General features: G+C 39.4%; 1 long non-coding RNA gene across 1 annotated transcript; it reads left to right on the forward strand.

The window, feature by feature from the left end:
• The first annotated feature begins 423 nt into the window (after window positions 1–423).
• Window positions 424–9,659, forward strand: LOC134293792 (uncharacterized). Its single transcript, XR_010000749.1, has 2 exons — window positions 424–710; window positions 787–9,659. It is a non-coding gene; the product is annotated as an uncharacterized LOC134293792 (long non-coding RNA).
• Window positions 9,660–11,594: the final 1,935 nt, after the last annotated feature.

Here is an 11,594-nt window from a genome sequence, read left to right on the forward strand (position 1 = left end):
AGTAAAATAATAAATGTAACAATACCAATCATAATAGAGAAAAATAATAAATATACCATATTTATTATGGTATATAATAATATACCATAGTATAGTATATTTATTATGGTATAGTATCGTATAATAAATAGTATATTTATTATGGTATATAATAATATATCAAATATAAGCTGGAGGTTTTTTTCAGTCCTAAAAGAGGGCTGAAAAACTAGGCTTATACTCGAGTATATATAATCTATATATATATATATATATATATATATATATATATATATGCGCCAATTACAGTTATTATTTGCTAACAAGGTAGCTGTCGGTTGTCAAAGGAAAGGTAGGTAGGGAGAAAAACAACACTGGCTCATCTCTCTCCAGTTTTTCATTCCTGGTCGCATCATGGTTCTGACTAGTTCTCCTCTCGTTTCCTCCCTGAAGTCTTTCTTTTTGAAAAAGGAAATAGGTTCTTCAAATGCTTTCTTTAAAAAATCCTGAGCGTAATGGCACACACAAGTGAAACGCGATGGAGGGCGAAAAAGGTGTTCGTTCCACCGTTTCATTCACCTGCTCATTTAGTTACCGTAGTAACTCAATCTCGCTTCTGACATCCTCGGAATATAAATCATGCAATTAATTGGAAGTAATTTCAGAAGGGTAGCTTTCAAGATGGCGTCTCGAGGAGATCTGGCGGCTCGTCCGTCGCTGGTCATGCCTAGGTGAGAACGGTGGTCACGGAGGCTGCATTTCTCTCAAAAACAGCTAGATTATTACGTAGTGTTTCTCTTATTTCAGAAACGTTCATTCACCCCTGTAAGACACTTTATTAGGAAGATGGAATTAAAATAGATCACAGCAAACCAACCTCCCTACTCTCCAAGACTCATGGAGGCTACAGCGAGAATCTGGATATTTTGTGCCTTAGTTTGCATCTAAGTCAAGACCTGGCTATGGAACCAGATATTTGGGGAGTCATGCAATACGGAATTGGCATAATAAGTGACACTAGCTCAGGGTTCCTCTCATCCCAAATTGACCTCAAATGAATTGGTGGCACTTTACCTATGTTTCTGAGTTCACAACTTATAATGTCCACTTTGCTAATTTATTATTGCAACTGTTTTTAATTCTATGTTTTTAATAAGTGTGTTTCATTTTTCTGATCAATGTTTAAATATTATAACTGGTGCATGTTGTTGTTTATTGATGTATTGTACATCGTTATTGTTTTGTATCCGATATTTCTGTGATCTGCCCTGAGTCCCCTCCGGGGATATGGCGGCGGTATATAAATAAACTTATCATCATCATCATCATCATCATCATCATCATCATCATCATCATCATCATCATCATCCTCATGTAGCAGCATGAATGACGACTACAGGACTAGGTGTTATGTTTTTAACAGGTTAAATTGTATTGATATGCTTTATTTGTTTTTACTGCTAATGCTTTGTATTGTATATTTGCATTTGCAATGTGGCATTAAATATTGCCAAACTGTAAGCTGCTCTGAGTTCCCTTCAGGGTGAGATATAGCAAGATAGAAATATAGTAAATAAATAAATCTACACTGCAAGATTAATACAGTTTTGGACCACTCTGGCTGCCATGGTTTGATGCTATGGAATCATGGGACTTGTAGTTTTACAAAGCCTTTGTCATTCTCTATCAAAGAGTGTTAGTGCCTCATCAAACTGCAAATGCTAGGATCCCATAACATTGAGCCACGGCAGTTCACGTGTTGCCAAACTATATTGATCAGGAATCTGTAAAGCTGTCTTTTAGCACTATTTTTCACATGAATTGCATTCATACCGCTAATTTTTTTCTTCGTATTTTGATTTTTAGTGTGTTCCTAGGGTTCTTTCGGGCACTGATTCAAAAATTGCATTGGATAGACTGCACCAGCTCTTGTTTCTTATTGGTTATCCTGGTGAACAATGGTATATGGTATAAAATCCCAACGTTTCTGCAGCGGAATATTTTGTATAAGAGATACTTAACATGTGTAACCTTTTAAACATCTTTCATCTCCACTAAAATATATATATATTCTAAAGTCAATGGATATTATTTTATTACTTATTATTCTATTTTTCTCCTGATATAGGGACTCAAGGTGGTCTTTCTCACTCAGGACTAGCCCACCTCAAATCTTCATTTACTTGATTTATATTCCTCCCAACCACCCCAAACAGGACCCAAAGCAATGTTTGATATAACTTAAGACAGAACATTTAAGACAATATGAAGTACAAAAGTCTGAAAGAGCAACGGGTATTCAAACTACTTCTTTTAATATCCTGAATTGAGATATTGCATGGTAGCAATTACCTTCTTTTGGACCCTAATGCCAACGTGTCCTCCTGTTGCCAATCTCTCTATTAACTGTGTCGTTTGTGATGCCTTTGGCACTTCAAACATTATCCTTCAGCCGTGTGTCAGCCCATTGCTCTGGCGGACAATGGGAGATGGAATGGCATCAATCAAAATTGAGTATTATTTCACTGCCTGACACCTGTTATAACTTCTGCTGGGCTGGAAATGCCAACAAGAGAGCTCCTGTTGTTATTGGGAAGGTTAATAAACTCTTCAAGTGCTTCCAAGTCAAGGAAATCCTTGCCTGATTGCCACAATTATCTTAATGCACAGATAACCCCTATCTGCTTCAATGCTTTCCCAGCTGATCAATGCGATCATGTCTTACGGGATGACAAAAATACTCGCGACACTTGCAAAGATGATATGTTTTGGGTCACCATTTAATCCTCAAGGGTTGACTTTAATTTTGGCCTACGTCCTATTTCTAGAGGCAGCAATTTCAAACAAAGGCGAGCTGTAATAGGACAAGATATTACAGTTGTGTGAAGTCAGTCTAGATCAGGGGTCCCCAAACTAAGGCCCATGGGCCGGAAGCGGCCCTCCAAGGTCATTTACCTGCCCCCTGTCCTAAACTTCAGACTTAGGGTTGACCTCTTTGCTTAGTTATGGTCTTATGAGATCGTCTAGATGGTCTTTGAAGGTCTCTTTGCTTAGCTACGGCCCTATGAGACCATCTAAATAGCTTTTGGAGGTCACTTTCCTTACCTATGGTCCTATGTCTAGATGGCCTTTGAGGGTCCCTTTCCTTACCTATGGTTTTATGAAATTGTCTAAATGGTCTTTGGGGGCCCCTTTCCTTACCTATGGTCTTATGAAACCATCTGGATGGTCTTTGAGGGTCCCTTTCCTTACCTATGGTCTTCTGGTGGCCTTATGAGATCATCTAGATGGCCTTTGAGGGTCCCTTTCCTTACCAATGGTCTTATGAGACCATCTAGATGGCTTTTGGAGGTCTCTTTGCTAACCTATGGACTTATGAGACCATATAGATGGTTTTTGGAGGTCTCTTTGCTAACCTATGGACTTATGAGACCATCTAGATGGCTTTTGGAGGTTTCTTTGCTAACCTATGGTCTTATGAGACCATCTAGATCAGGGGTCCCCAAACGAAGGCCCGTGGGCCAGATGCAGCCCTCCAAGGTCACTTACCTGGCCCCTGTCCTAAACTTTAGACTTAGGGTTGACCTAAGTCTGAAACGACTTTGAAGGCACACAACAACAACAATCCCAATTTTGGACTATCTCATCCTAGTCCGGCCCCCCAGCAGTCTGAGGGACTGTGAGTCTGCCCACCACTTAAAAAGTTTGAGGACCCCTGGTCTAGATCATACACATAATGTTTACTAAAGTTGAAAGGAGGTGCAGAAGTAAGGTCTTGGCCATCTTGAGACACTAATGGTCTTCTTTCCAAAAAAGAAAAGACAAAAAGCCATAAAAATGAAACCGATCCAGAGACGAAAAATCCAAACATAAGTCCAAGAGTCCAAAGAATGCTGAAAGCCTGATAGAACAAACAGCTACGAACATTAACAACTCCCAGAAACTACGAGTACTTACTGGAAGAAGGTTTATATCCATGTAACCACGAGACAAGAGGTGGACATCAAAGTATATCAAAGAATCATTGCAAATTCCTATAGAGACTATATTTCCCCAGGTGCATTAAAATGGAAATGTGGATTTCAGTCCTGCACTTCCAGGAAACTTACTAATTTTTTCCTTGCTATTGAGAAAACCAAAGTACAGCTTTCCTTTTTTATCATATAGTCATCAAAACATGTATCATTATAGGGAATTTTGCAAGAATGTGCATGTTTTAGGGACTCTGAGTAAAATTCCTGAGGCTCTTCTTTAGCAGAGAGCTGTGAACATGTCTAAATGAAAAGGCACATCCTATGATATTTGGGATGCAAGATGCCTCATTGAATCTTGATGTATAGGTATAATAGGAAAGCTTTTGATGCAAGGTAACTATCGATTGCTTAATGCTTTAGTAAATACCACAGAGAAGGCAATGTAATTACTCATTTATGCTCTCTTCTCAGCCAGTGCATAAGAGAAGGGGACAAAATGAGTTGGCACGATTAATCTCTGAGCAATTACAAAATCAGAAAGTCTCTTACGGCAATGGCTGTCCGGCTAATTGTGAGCAATTGTTTTCTCAAAGGTTCCTGGAATTCCTAAACTGCATGTCAAGAGGCCTTCATGGGAAGAGGCAACACGGACATTTGCCTGCCTGACATGTGTTTAATATGGCATGCCTATTAAGGGCATTTAAAGTCAACTTTTCCTCCATAGAGCAGAGATGTGGGCCGGGCTGTGGCGCAGCTGGCTAGTAACCAGCTGCAATAAATCACTACTGACCGAGAGGTCATGAGTTCGAAGCCCGGGTCAGGTTAAGCCCCTGACCATTAAATAGCCTGGCTTGCTGTTGACCTATGCAGCCCCGAAAGACAGTTGCATCTGGCAAGTAGGGAAATTTAGGTACGCTTTATGCGGGAGGCTAATTTAACTAATTTACAACATCATAAAACTGCCAGCAAAACACGAGGAAAGGAATGAGGAAGTACAGCCACTACTGGACAGTGAAGCAACAGCTCCCCCTGTGGCCGGAATCGTGAAGCTGGAAAAAAAATGTTAAATGCCTCTGTGTCTGTCTATATATGTTGTTTGTCTGTTGGCATTGAATGTTTGCCATATATGTGTTCATTGTAATCCGCCCTGAGTCCCCTACGGGGTGAGAAGGGCGGAATATAAATACTGTAAATAAATAAATAAATAAATAATGTGATTCTTTATTATATTAATGCAATTAAAGTTAGGCTTATGCAATTTGGCTGGAGGGTAATCCGTTTTTGATATCCAAATTTTGTTGGGTATCCAGATCCATTTTTGGGAGTCTCCCAAATATCGGTTAATGGAAAAATCTAGACAGGTGAAAGATCCAGGAAGATTCAGCTCATTGGCAGCAATGGGAAACTTATGAGGCTCCCCTTTTGTTGCACCCCAAGGCAGGGCGAGCACTCGAAAACCAGACAGGAGCCAATATAACACACAAGCCGTTTATTGAAGCAAAATATATATCTATGCGGAATTAAGGAAGAAAGTCAGAGTAAGAAATAGTTTATATAAAGTCAATTGTAGTTCAAAATGGGTTTAGAAATGTCCAAATTGTAATCCATAAATGAAAACTCGATAGTTTCTTCTAAGAAAATCAAAGTTTGTCCATGAAACAATAGCAGGAACATAGCACTGCAAATCTGCAAACTCCAAATCCACTCGAAACGTCTCGTAGCAGGATCAAGAAAACAAGGTAAACAAGGCAGAGTCAATCTTGATTCAGGAATAAGGAAAACTTGGTATAAGGAGAGGTCTACTCGAGAGTCGCGGCATGGCTCGCCTGGAACTGGAAACTTGGCATGGATACAGGAGACAAGACAAGGAGTCTAGGACCCACAAAACTTCTCATGGGAAAGTTAGCCATTATCCAATTTGAGAGCTAACCTTCGACTCAGTCTCACTCCCTCTCTCCTGCTCCTATCTTTTGTAATAAATTCCTTCCGATTAAAAGTCTCATCTGCACCCAGGTCAACACCATCTGGTGTAGGTAACAATAAGGAGACGTCAGAATGTTCTCCAATTAGCGGTTCTTCTGAAACAACGATATCAGGCAGCTACAAGACCAAGGGGCCTCTATCCAGGGCAGAAATGTTTGCAAAATCCGCAACATCATCTGTTTCCAACTCCATCTCTTGATGGAATACAGGCCATGATGAGCTGCTACACCTTTCCATTCCTGGGATCCTTTCCTTTCATACTTTCAATGGATCCTGGGTTTGAGGGACAAGGTTAAGGAAGCATCCTTCCATCCCTAGAGCCAGGATGCAACTGAGAGCAATGGAAGCACTTGGCCCATTAAATAGACACAGCTTGCGTAAGACACGTCATGGTGTTCTTCTATTCTGATTGGGCCAACAGGCAGGGATCACAGGGCCGGTGCCGTGTGATGCCGAATAGGAGAGGCAGAGCTGTGACCGGCTGTTGTGTGGCCCGTTTCAGCCAAAGAAAACATGATAGCTGAGCCCTTGCCATTACGGCAAGCCAAACAAGCTGAACAAGGCAGAATGGCCGAAGAAAACCGACCAAACCGAATCTACACACAAGCCTATTTAACATTACTTTAACTGCCATTGTTCATTGTATCAAATTTGTGAATGTAGTTCCAGCTCTACCGTAAGATGACCTATAGAACAAGCCCAACTTTCTGTTCCACAAAAATATAGTTTCTTTAGTTTCTTCATCCTGTCTAAATCAAAGAAACATGAACCCAGAGATAGATTATTCTTTCCCAGGCCCCTGAATAAAATCCCACCTTATCTGCTTTGAACTGGAATATATGGCAGTGTGGACTCGCAGTTGAAATCACCACAAGCAGAGTCACTCTGTGTAAGCAATTAGGCACTATAGATAAGTTCATTGTTGCTGAGTATACCAACACCTGAAGATGGGGATTTTCTCCCCGAAACAGGGTACAAAAATACCCGGGAACCCCTATAGACTTGGGACTTTATTTGGACTTTACTTGCGAAGACTTTTTTGAGAGCGGTGCTCCATCATTATTTTCTTCATTCCAGTATACAGCAACATGACCAACTGTTTGTTTACTTTGTTTGGAAGATATTTTCATTGACTATGTATCCCTGAAGCCTATATACATTGGAACCAAATATCAGACTTGGATACTTTTGTGTTAGAGCTGTTGCTCCTTTTCATTTTGTCTGGTACTGCCAAATTGAGCTTTGTACAGGGAACTTTAATAACAATATATGCTACTAGCTGTGCCCGGCCACGCGTTGCTGTGGTGAAGTATGGTGGTATGGGAAATAAAGTATTGAGGAATTGGTGAAATGCCTGACGTGGATTATATGGTAGTGTGGAGTCAAGATAATCCAGTGCAAAGCAGATAATATAAGATTATAAATGGGTTACATAGCTGTGTGGAAGGGCCTTGAGTCTACACTGCCATATAATCCAGTGCAAATTAGATAATCTGTGGAAGAGGCCTAAGTGAGGCCTAAATCTGCCTGTCCCCTAACTGAACCCTGGCTGTCCCTTGGCTAAGTTGGTTGCTAGGAGACCAAGTGGGCAGAGATTAGCCCTCTAAACTGGCACAATTGGATAAAAACATTTATTGCTCTCCCTCTAATTAGGACTTTATTTTTCTTTTCTTTTTGTTGTATCAACCTAGAGGCATGGATGATGGGTTGTGTTGTCAAATTTCGAGGTTGGGGGGCCTGTAGTTTTGTTGTTTTGTCTGGTGCCCTGATTCCATCACTCTTTTATATATATAGATTTGGACATATTTTCTTTGTACATAGACCATCTTGCGTTTGTGTAGACCCTGAATAAAATCCCACAATATCTGCTTTGAACTGGAATATATGGCAGTGTGGACTCAGATAACCCAGTTCAAAGCAGAAATTGTGGGATTTTCTGCCTTGATATTCTGGGTTGCATGGCTGTGTGAAAGAGCTCCCAGCCTCCTGTTTAAGCGATGCAAATGTTTGTTGCTGTTGTATTTCTTCCATTTGTTTCTGACTTATGCTAACTGCAATGACTCAATGTACCTAAACTTCCAGCAGCAGTCTTCATTTCAGTTGGGATCACTGTTAGCCGTGGTTCCCTGTTTCCGTGGGATGTTCAGGAACGTATTCCCTGCAGATACGGGGGTTGAACGGAATTGCCTCGGGGCCAGCAATCACAGTTTTTCTGTGGGAGGCCAGAAAAAGATGTTGTCAAAACCTGTGATCAATCTTCCTTCCATCTTTCCTTTTATCTTCTGTAAACCAATTTGCCATCAATAAATCCCATTTATGGTGCTGCAGTGATCATCGCAGAGTAGCATTGTTTTTAGCACTTCCGACAGTATACCCCTGTTGTTAGACTCCGGGGAGAGTCTTTATTACAGCAGAAGACAACAAAACAAAAATAAAAAAATAAAATAAAACAAGAGAACACTAATGTATGCAAGATCTGTTGTAGCAATGCAAGCTAAATTAAGATAGTAAAATTCAGAGGAACAAACTACCACCCACCCAGAGGGTGAGCTATAGCTCTCTCCCAAGTACATTATGGCTAATCTCCCTGCATTCTCAAATTAAGTTTGAAATTGAAAGGGTTTTACAAGGACAGCAGTATCCTATGCCCGGTGGTATAATTTGGGGTGTCAGAAAGAAATTTGTGGCGAGAACCCATTAAAAGAATGATTTGTACACTTAGAAGTAGGTGGTCTATTGGCACCATAGGAAACCCAGGGAAATTCACATGCTGGCAGCTGGTAAACAATCTGGAACGATTCTTTCCTAGGAATTATTAACTCAGAGAGGAAATGTAATAAGGAATGAAAAGGCCTTGGCTGAGCTTTGAGCAGAAGGAGAAGAAATGATCTGCTGAAATGCTTTGGAGAGAGGCAGAAGAAATGACAAGAGCCACCACTTTGATCTTCTGCAAGATGCACGTTTGGAAATTGTGAGGAGTAGTGGTTGAAAGTATGTTTGAAAATATTTGGGAAATGGCAAAAAAATATGGGTGATTTTGAATGTCAAGAAACTCTAATGGGAATCTTAGATTACTTGTGGACTGGAGATGCAACCATGAACTTACAAGACTTGGACTGCTGATGACCAGGGATCATGGGTCCCATCTACATAGACTTTTAATGCTGTTTGAAACTCTATTATATTGTCAGTGTAGACTCATATGATGCAGTTCAATGCAGTCCCCTTGATCTGGTCATGTAAGTGTGATTTATTGTTATAACTGTATTATTTTACTTTGTTTAATAATGTGTATTATGTTGTTATGAAATGTTTGTGTTGCTTTTATGACTGTAAACCGCCCTGAGTCCCATCCGGGAGATAGGGCAGTATATAAATAAAGTTTTATTATTATTATTATTAAACTACATGACATGCACCTACACTTAACCATATGGTGCAGTTTCAAATTCCATTATATGGCCGTGTAGATGGAGCCATGGAAGTCTTTTTCTTCTTCTTCTTCTGTGATTCATATGTTATTTGAGTGATTATATTGCTTCTGTTTATGTGATTGTCTTAGTCAATTGTTATGTGGGGAGTTTTTTTGTATTTTTATAGCATTTTATAGTGTTTTCTGTGTTTTATTGTACAATGTTTTATGCTGATTTTATATTGGAAACCGCCCTGAGTCCCTTTTGGGAGAGAGGGCGGTATACAAATAAACTTTTACTTACTTACTTACTTACTTACTTTCATTCATAGATTCACCATTTGTTAATGTTGATTTGAGGGCAACTTCTGAGAACCAAAGATCATGGAAGTCTTCCACTTATAAAGTAATTGTAAATGGAAGTTGACTTGAGGACAACTGTTGATGACTGAGGATCATGGAAGTCCTTCATTTATAAAATCACCGGAAATTTTTAAGGGCAACTGCTGATGACTAAAGATCATGGAAGGCTTTCATTTATAGTTATCATAAGTCACAGTTGACTTAAAGCTACTTCTGATGACTAAGGGTCATGGAGTTCTTTCATCTTTAGAGTCATCATAAGTCACAGTTGGCTTAAGAGCAACTCCTAATGACCCTGGATCATGGAGATATTTTATTTATAGAATCATCATAGGGATAAATTACAGCAACAGCTTCATGTTCAAATTGTCCTATTCCATTGCCTCAGATTCCAGACCAATTTGTGTGAAGCAGACACATTTTTTGTATATGATAATGTGACTCAAGATTTAAACTTGGGTAAACAACGGCAATCTTCTAAAGAAAGATAATACAAAGTGGTGAAAGAATTGAAACATATACAGCTTGTAAATGGCACACAATGGTCAAAATGTAGACTAAAATGCAAGTGGAAGCAAGTGAATGAGAATGAGAACAAGAACGAGAGAGAAAGTCAAGGAAAATCTAATAAAAGGGATCATGAAAATGGAAAAAAAGAGAATGTACATATGGACAATGTTATAAACATAAGGATATATTGGCCCACATAATGAACATCTGGATACACCTTTCAAGAATGTGATGAATGGCTGGTTATTGTGTTACATTTATGAGAATTTTTTTTTTTTCAGTTTTGCAGGCACCCATTCCAACGAATTCGGAATAAGAAGTCTCCCTGCTTGTTTACATATACTGTAAGCCAGAAGTATATGGCCATTAACACAGAGCCCAGAAGCTGTCATGAAACTAGGGAACAATATAAACTGCTTTATCTTTGTTCTTCATCTTTGCAGTAAAAAATTTTTTTTAATAAACTCAAAGGGTGGAAGGCCTTTTTTTAAACTCACTAGGGAGTTGCCTAACTCGTTGTTTGATTCCCAAACTCTTCTTTATTCTTTTCCTTAGTGTTATTAAAGGGAATGGTGCAAATTAATTGAAAAAAAACAAAACATAGAGAGTCTATTTAGGGGATCTGAAATATAGTCTCAGAAATCATAGCTTAATTTTTAAAATAAAAAGAATTTTGAACTCTGCCCACACACAAACACAAAGCAGAAACTGTAAGTAACTACAGTAAACACAGCCAGCTCTTCATATCAAAGGGAGATTATTTTATTTGTTTATTTATTTATTTACAGTATTTATATTCCGCCCTTCTCACCCTGAAGGGGACTCAGAGCGGATCACATTATATACATATAAGGCAAACATTCAATGCCCATATATTCATAGAACTGAGACAGAGACAGACGCAGAGGCAATTTAACCTTCTCCTGAGGGGATGTTTGATTCCGGCCACAGGGGGGAGCAGCTGCTTCATCATCCACTGCAACGGCATTTCCTCATTTCAACGTCGGCTGGATGATTTTTTTTAATGGAATAGTAAATTAGTTAAATTAGCCTCCCCACTTTATAAGTGGTACCTTAATTTCCTACTTGATAGATGCAACTATCTTTCAGGTTGCTAGGTCAGTAACGAGCAGGGGCTATTTTTTATTTTTTAATTGTCGGGTGCTCACCTCACCACAGGCTGGCCTCGAACTCATGACCTCATGGTCAGAGTGATTTATTGAAGCTGGCTGCACACCAGCCTGTGCCACAGCCCGGATTATAAGCCGGGGGAGGCTTTTTCAGCTTATAAAAAGAACTGAAAAGAACTTCGAGTATATATGGTAAGTATATTGCTGAATTCCAAGGTACGTGAGATATCTGAGTTCACGTCT

Source organism: Anolis carolinensis, unplaced genomic scaffold (assembly GCF_035594765.1).
Source record: "Anolis carolinensis isolate JA03-04 unplaced genomic scaffold, rAnoCar3.1.pri scaffold_10, whole genome shotgun sequence".
Lineage (NCBI taxonomy): Eukaryota > Metazoa > Chordata > Lepidosauria > Squamata > Dactyloidae > Anolis > Anolis carolinensis.